General features: G+C 45.9%; 1 long non-coding RNA gene across 1 annotated transcript; it reads left to right on the top strand.

The window, feature by feature from the left end:
- The first annotated feature begins 1433 nt into the window (after positions 1-1433).
- Positions 1434-4040, top strand: LOC143260176 (uncharacterized). Its single transcript, XR_013034285.1, has 2 exons — positions 1434-1778; positions 3151-4040. It is a non-coding gene; the product is annotated as an uncharacterized LOC143260176 (long non-coding RNA).
- Positions 4041-8070: the final 4030 nt, after the last annotated feature.

Below are 8070 nucleotides of genomic sequence, written 5' to 3'. Positions count from 1 at the left end.
TATCTATCGGCTCTCCCGTCGAGCTACAATTCCGGCTGCAATTAATTACATCGGTTTTGTCGGAGGTATCTCGTAGGATTTATATTTACGACTCTCGTTGCCACTCCCGAGGTCCTCGGCCGTCTTGGTAGGAACAGGAACATCGGTAGAAACGGAATTTCGACGCGGGCATCAAGGTTGGAGCAGACGTTCGAAATGTCACCCGTCGCGCTAAAAACAAAAGAGGCGACACACGACGATTGGCAACGCCGTCGACAACGACGACGACGACGACGACACGACCGGCCAGGTGTCTCTCTAGGCGCGTCTCACGCCTCTGCTCGTCCTGCGACCGTCTCTCGTCGGGAGAGACTCGTCTCGTCTTGCGACCGCCTTCGAACGAGGTCGCCTAACCGCGCGAGCGTCGGGGGAAAGTTCAATTTATGATGCTCGGTTTAGGCAGCAACCGCCTGCCTTGGAATCCCGCCGATAATCACCGTTAACGCGGCCCGAAAGGTCGCCGTCTGTATCGGCCCCGGACCTACTTGCAGCGAGCGGCCGATTTTAGGCGGACACGTCTCCCCGCCTCGCCTCGCCGCGACGCTCGTCCTCGCCGATTTCTATCTTCGCGAACTTCTAGCCGGCTATCTTCGATCTGGGGACATTAATTATGCCGTCGTTTCGGTACTACCCGTGGACGCGTCTTCTATTTCTGCGCGCGGACCACGCTCACGAAGCCGGTCAACCATCGGCCGGTTTCGAGTGGCGCCATAAAAATCGAAACCGGAGAGGACGACCGGCGTAAAACGGTAAATCAGCGTCCGTTCTTTCGCGAACGACACGGCAACGAGCCGATCGCTCAGCGAGCGGACGGCATGCGATTTAATTTCGTAAATGATCGCTTCGTCTCGCGTAATGAACGGCTTCATGCTCAACGATCTAATGTTTTTGTACCGTGACCGGTAGCGACGGATCGTCGAATTTTCCATCCTCTTTCCCGATGCTGTAACGAGCCTCAGGTGCAACCGCGTTAACGTTCGAAGCCGGCGAATGTTAAATCGGTTCTCCAGGCTTTTTTTTCCCACCGCGGCTTCTGGTCAGGTCTCGGAGAACCCGTGGAACGTCGGCTGCCGCGAGAGGAAACGATCGCCGCGGAATCGTTTCTATCTTCGCGAGACGACCGAGCTCCGTGGAAACGTCCAACGAGTAGTCGAAGCCAACCAAACGACTTCTACTTATTGCGTAATTCCGCGGTGACGAAGGCGAGCGGGATCGCGGCTCTAGACCATTTATATTGTATATATATATGTATATATGTATATAAACGCGCGCGCACACACAGGGCCGTGCACACGCACGCGATCGGTGTTGCACACCTCGAGAGACCGGCTGGTCGCACGCACGCGTACAAACAAACGCGCTCGAAGCTTTTTTCCTGGCCGCCACGCTCGTTTTCCTTTTGCCTCGTTTTAAACGAGTCTTTAAGATCAACAGATCTTTTTCGTGAATTCCGCTAGGCGGAGGCCGATTCTGCGCCGCTGGAAATTTCCTACCAGCGGCGTGGCTCGCTGCGACGCAGAGTCTCGTGTACGACAAGCTGATACTCCGGGATATTGGGTCTGATTGCGCGGAGGAGGATTGGCGCGGACGCGATTGCGCCAGTTAGCTGTGGACACCGACTTCCGGCGAATTCCTCCGGAGAACGGCCATCGAAGTTGACTGACCAGGGTCACCGAGTTTTCTCGAAAAACCCTGTCGATACCGTGAGAAACTAGCATTTATGACGGGATCGGTTCAAAGTAAGAAACTACCGGCCGTTTCAGCCACCCCTTTTCTGGTTCCTGGTCCCTGTTAATTGGAAATGCTCGTAAACGGTTCAGAACAGTTCCTTAGAAAATATCAATTGTGTTTATTGTTGTTATTACGCGTAAGGTGTACCATTTTAAGTCTGTCAATGTAATGTCGCTTATAAATGTACAGTAATGTCTCCCTAATTGATGCTTAGATTGTACACAGAAACGGACAACTTGGGAAGAGAAGGTTCGATTGTTCGAGTTTTGCGCCGCGTTTTTATAGTTGCTGAGGATCGGTGATCATAAAAACGAGGCGCAAGACTCAAATTAATCGTATCTCCTTTTCCCAAATTGTCCATTTTGTGTGAAAGTGGCATAAGTCACTTTGTTTTTAAGTCGATATATTTAAGGGTTTGCGTTTTAACACGTTTAAAAATATGGATGCTAACTTTCGAGAAGATTTACTTGTATTTGTTATCTCAGGATACTGATATTTTTCTCAGTATAAATAATTTCGTATAAACATTAAAAAATCACCACTTTTCATTACGGTAAAGTGACTTATGCCACTTTCAAAATAAACGGCTCATATATCGGTTCTGACTGAAACAGTTATGGAGAACCGAAAAAGTTTGATGACAGTTGTGAGGTATATCGGTTCTGATTTATGCTGGCTTAGGTTTCGGTCTTTGAGAACCGATATTATATCGGTTCTATAACTATTATTTTTCAATTATAGACGTTCTAGTGTAAGAGATTGTACACCCTTTTTCTCCGTGGTAGACAAAACAATACATTGACAGTAGTCGCAGCTTGTTTATAATACAAAGTATTTCAGAATCCATACTTTTAATCCCCAAAGAGAATGCAATGTATTGGTTACGTGAAAGTAGAATCAGAACCGAAATCCATAATCGAAACTCAGAACCAAAAAATGACCGTTATAGAACAGATATAATAACGGTTTTGAAGAACCGAAACCGAAACTGATATAAGCCAGAACCGATATACCTTATAACCGTTATGAGAACATTTCGGTTCTTCATAACTGTTTCCAGAACCGAAACCGATATCATAACTGTTTTCAACCCCTGATGTTGGATTATGTTGGGTCATGTTGGAAGTTATGTTAGCTTATGTTGGGTTAAAAATTAAAAATTTAACCTCTGAATATAATTGTGTCAAGTCATCATGCACAGTAATGTGCGTGTCGCTTCTAACGATTCATAACATATTTGCAATAATTTCGAGGTGTTAGACAGTCTGAGAGCTCGGATGAAGTTGTTGATCCACTCAAAACACCTCTTTTATATGAGAATTATATATATTTCTTTGAAGTTTCTACTTTAATGTACAATTTATGATTAAATTGTTTCAGGTGGAGGAACCAGGTAATCAAAGATGAAAATTTCGACTGGGTATTAATTTTGCAATTTACGATTATTAAGATTGCAAGGACACATTAATAAGGAATTAATTCAATACATTTCTTTCTTGGAACAAATATTATAATCAAAATCGTTAAAAATTCAAATGAATATATTATCGTTACTTTTATAAAGAGAAACAAAGTACCTGATTTTACTATTCCGTAATGCGAGTGTTAAACGCCCAAGTTGCCGACGGAGAGTTAATAATACTAACAATAGTCACAAAAAATCTCAGACAGTTTACTATATACTTTCGCAACCCTGTAGCAATCTTAACGCCGACCCGAAACAGCTTCTCAGTTCGCGGACCGGCGCGACCCGTTGCAGCGTGAATTTCCAACGTCATGTCGTATCAAACGTGTGCAAGTAGAATGGGCTCATAGAAGCGCGTTAACTGATAACGCAGAGAGCATCTTGGTGGGTACCCGTTTTCTCCGATGGATGTTGTATCGCTATAGAACGTCGGATCGGGTCGGGCCGGGTCGGGCTGGGCGTAAATTACCGTCGATGGCACGACCTCGAGGCTCCTACTCGGACGAGAGTAGGCAGTAGCTGGACGATCGAGCCACGATCGAGATAACGGGGCTTAAACGTACCTAAGGCGTTTCGTCTACCACGGCGACGCACCAAAGTGGAGCTCTCAAGGTCGGTTCTACACGTAGGGGTTACACGGCATCGATAACTTCGCCTCGATACCGATGAAGTTACTTTTCAAACCGACACTTTCGACGGTCCACCCCGCTCGGAGACTTTCGCTGGATTATCTGCTAGCTAGGATGTCTTCCAAATGCAACGTGTAAAGCAAATATTGTAAATAAACCCCTGTAATTTCGAGTAATTGAGTCTCAATTGAAATTTTGTACTCGCGCCTTTACGTTGAACAAGTTTGAATGCTTCGGTACAAGATAAGGAAGATGAAGCGAACAGCTCTAGTCAGTATAAAATTGTGTAAAACTGACTCATGCGGGTGTGGAGAACAGCTTATAGTGGATACACAGATACATTTTCAGTGGCACAAGGTATAATGTACCTTAATCCCTTTGACGAACTTGTTCGATTGTAATAATTTCTTAGAAGAAGAAGAGAACTTACACATACAACATTTATCGTGTGCCTACGTTTTCTTAAATGTTTAAATATCTGTGACAAAAGAACAGAATTTTATTGCGTCGACTTAACAGTAAACCTACCATGCCGGTCATTTCGGCCGGTTTCACATATTTTATTTTAAGATTGTCGTCATTGCAAAGGCTCTTTTGTAGCAAATGATTGAACAGATTCCTTAGTTCGAGCGTACATTAAAATAAAAATGGCGAAGTGACTAAATAAATTCAGTCGCGTCGTTCTTAAAAAATTACACGCGTCAGCCAGTTTGAGTACTCGCCAAGTTAATGTAAAAAGAACGGGATAACATTTCTAATTACTGAGGGATCTAATGTACGGCAAGGGTTAACTGCAGGAAGCAATGAGCTTAAGCAGGAGTTCGATCGTAAGAAAAATCTGCATTTTTATCGATTTCCTTTGATCGTTAAATATAACGATTGAAGACCAGGATCGAGCGCACTGTATTTCCATCGATCTCTTCGATCGGCTCGGGCACCTGTCCGCCGTATCGAACGATTCTTCCGCCAATCGATCATCGTCGACAGGTCAAACCGATTGGAAAAGGGAACGCATAGATCGACGGCGAGTCGAAGTGTCGCAAGAGGAAGCAACATCGTCAACGGCAGCGGTCTATCGCGACGGTGTTCGGTCGCGTTAGATAACCGCGTCGCTGGAAGGTGAACTACATATTATTCCGCGGCGGACCCAGAAACCGTGGAAAACAGACGTCGAAAAAAAGTCTGCCAGAAAAGAAGGAGGCGAGAGAGTAGTCACAGATTCGAAGGTATATATCGGAGTGTCTAAAACCGGTACGAGAGAGCGGCGATCGCGTATCGAACGAGGACGGCGCGGCGCGGCGCGGCCGGAGCCGAGAGTCCGGGGGAAGAGAGACAGAGAGCGAGAGAGATAGAGCGAAAAAAGAAGTAGAAAAAATGAAACCTGAATTTTCGATCGGCGATCGTCGTAGATCGAGATAAAGCCGGAGGTAAACGGAAGCCAGGCGACACTGGTTCGTGGCCAGGCTTTCGGCCGGAGCTGTTAAGAAGTTGGGAGCGGCTCCGTGACAGAACTGGTCTTAGAACGGCGCGGACCTCCGAGACCTTCCTCGAGGACTACCGCGACCTGTGCTTCAGCCATTCGCAGCAAAGGTCCGCGGTTTAACCTCTGCTAATGACTTCTCCGAGACGTCAGGGACCAGCGCCGGAGTTGACAGTTTTTAACGTTTCATTACTAGATTTTGTACGCTTATAATAAAATCGGAGAGGTGCCGTTTTAAACAGGAAAAAGATTAAAAGACATTAACACTTCGAGGTTTGCACTTGTGGTAAGGACACTTTCGTCTGCAGACTGCATTTTTGCTGTAGCCGTCGACACTGCCGTGCGGTGGTCGATTTATCAAACGAGGGAGGTTCTCCGGATGTACAATTAGTTTTGAAAAATCGACGATTAGCCGACGGTTAGCTCCTGGCTCTAATTTTACATTGATTTTCAAGCTACACAAATTATTTGACACGTTAGATGCCGAGGATCGACCACAAGAATTCCCAAAAATTCAAAGTAATCTGACTATGAAAACTGAAGCTAGAGAGTTAGAATTTATCATAATGTATGATATATTGACTCTTTTGCATTTTAAACATTTTAGTCAAATTCAGTTTGTTCGGATGTATTGCAATAAAAATGAATTTCAAAAAGTAATAAAAAATTAATGTGACACTGCATTAGATCGCCAACCGAATAAAATAGTGCGTTTAAAATCCTTAGCACGCGGAAGATTTTTCTGATATACGTAGCAACAATTCGGAGCAAATATTGCAAAAATTGTGACTTTTCTGTAGAAAGTTGAAGTGAAATAAAAATCATTATACCGCTGTGAAATTTTGCAGGAAAATAATAAATAAAATTAATAAATTATACTATATTATATATATAATTATATATAGTTATATTATAATAAAGAAAATTGATAAATAACATTTTATTCGCGCATGTTAGACGATTCCCGTATAGTATGAAAAGAGATAATAAATAATTAGCAGGAAATACCGCTTTGAATATGCAGCGGTGTCGGCGACATACGAGTGTAAAAGGTTAATAGTAAACCTCGGAGCCGAATTACAAGTCGCGAGATGTCCCAACCAGGAATCAGTCGCAGTTACCACCCACTCCGCCCCCCAGAATCCCCGTACCCCCCCGTTCCCCCGGTGTATCCGCGATAATAAATGTTTCTTTCGCCTCGCGCCGGTGTAAATTATGCAAAAGTTAACGCGTCGCGGTGAGTTCTAGGTTGACCGCCTGGTTGCAAAACCGTCTAGCGTCTTTTTCAAGAATTTATGAAGAGCCTCTCTCTCTCTCTCTCTCTCTTTCTCTGGCGGCGGCGCGCGCTAGAGCGAGAGAGGGCGAGAGAGGAAGAGGGAGAGGACGAAGGAGAAAGAGAGCTGCACCGGCCCGAGAGCGGGTTTTATGGTGATCGTAAAGTTTTAACTATATTCGAGAGAACAGTATCGGGATAGCTGGGAAAATGAATCGCGCGTTTACGCGGACGATCGAGGCGGCGCGTAACGCGTAACGCGTCGAACGATCAATTTATATCTGTTTCGCCGGCGTCGTTGGTCCGTTTATCGAGTTTATTTATCTGCGCGCGGCGAGGATTCGGCCCCCGGGGGCCCGGGGGGCTGCCCTCGAAAGAGTTCGCCGGTCGGAGAGAGGATCGAGAGAGGGAGCCGGTTCGAGGCGATCGATCGATCTCTCTCACGGTGCGCCCGGGCCCAGCAGCCGACGATTCCGGATTCCGCGAATCAATTTTCCCCGATCATATCCCGGCGATGGTCTCGCGGCGGCCACGCGGAATGAACTCGTTCGATGGGTACGAGAGGGTGCCGGAGGTATTTACGTGCGCCGGTGTGCGCCGCACGAAAGCCACAAGGTCGGGCCGCATTAATAAAACAAACACAATGTACGACGCAATTCTGCATACAAGTAGGCTGTCCGTCCCCGAGGCGACGGTTTCCACGTACGATCGACAGCTACAATCTCGAGAACGCCGGACACACCGCTCGTCCGAGCATCGTCGTTGTCTCTATCCCCTGTCTGCTCGAGCCAACCTGCCTGCCTCGTCTCGCCTCGTCTCGCCTCGCCTCGCTCTTACTCTCCTTCTCCGACTACTAGCTTGCCTTTTCCGCTCACCGGCTTCCGCCAAACCTTCACGATCGCCTCGGCTGCCTTTCTTGATCCGATGTCCAAACGATCGCAGCGCGAAATTCGGAAAACTCCGTCGCCTAAGCTAGCTTGGCGCTGGGGACCCTCTGCGCAGTGGTAGCACCCACGATGTCATTGGAAGTCATAGGCCTAGAAAATCTAAGCCTAAATCTAAACGTAGTCCAATTGTGGACTTCGATAGCAAATTGATAGTTACTGGCAAGGATGATTTTAGCTGGCTTAAAATAGCTCGATTGTGGATCTTGATAATCAATTGATAGCTATGATGGCTAAGATGGATTCAGCAGCCGTGGCTTCGCTGCTCTTAACTTCGACAGATCCAGGACAATAACTTCCAGGATAATGCTTTCTTATTTGAATCTAACATCGAAGATCACAGTGACTTACTACTTACAGTGCTTTCCTTTTCAATTTAATGATTAACTTTATTGCTCTTGGTATTAAGAGACCCAGGGCTATGTCTTACAGGATAATTTTCGCTTTTTCGAATATAACATCGACGACTAGAATGACATACTATACATATGACATATAACGATCATAGA

This window comes from Megalopta genalis, chromosome 10 (assembly GCF_051020955.1).
Source record: "Megalopta genalis isolate 19385.01 chromosome 10, iyMegGena1_principal, whole genome shotgun sequence".
Taxonomy (NCBI): domain Eukaryota; kingdom Metazoa; phylum Arthropoda; class Insecta; order Hymenoptera; family Halictidae; genus Megalopta; species Megalopta genalis.
This window is presented reverse-complemented; position numbering and strand designations above follow the sequence as displayed.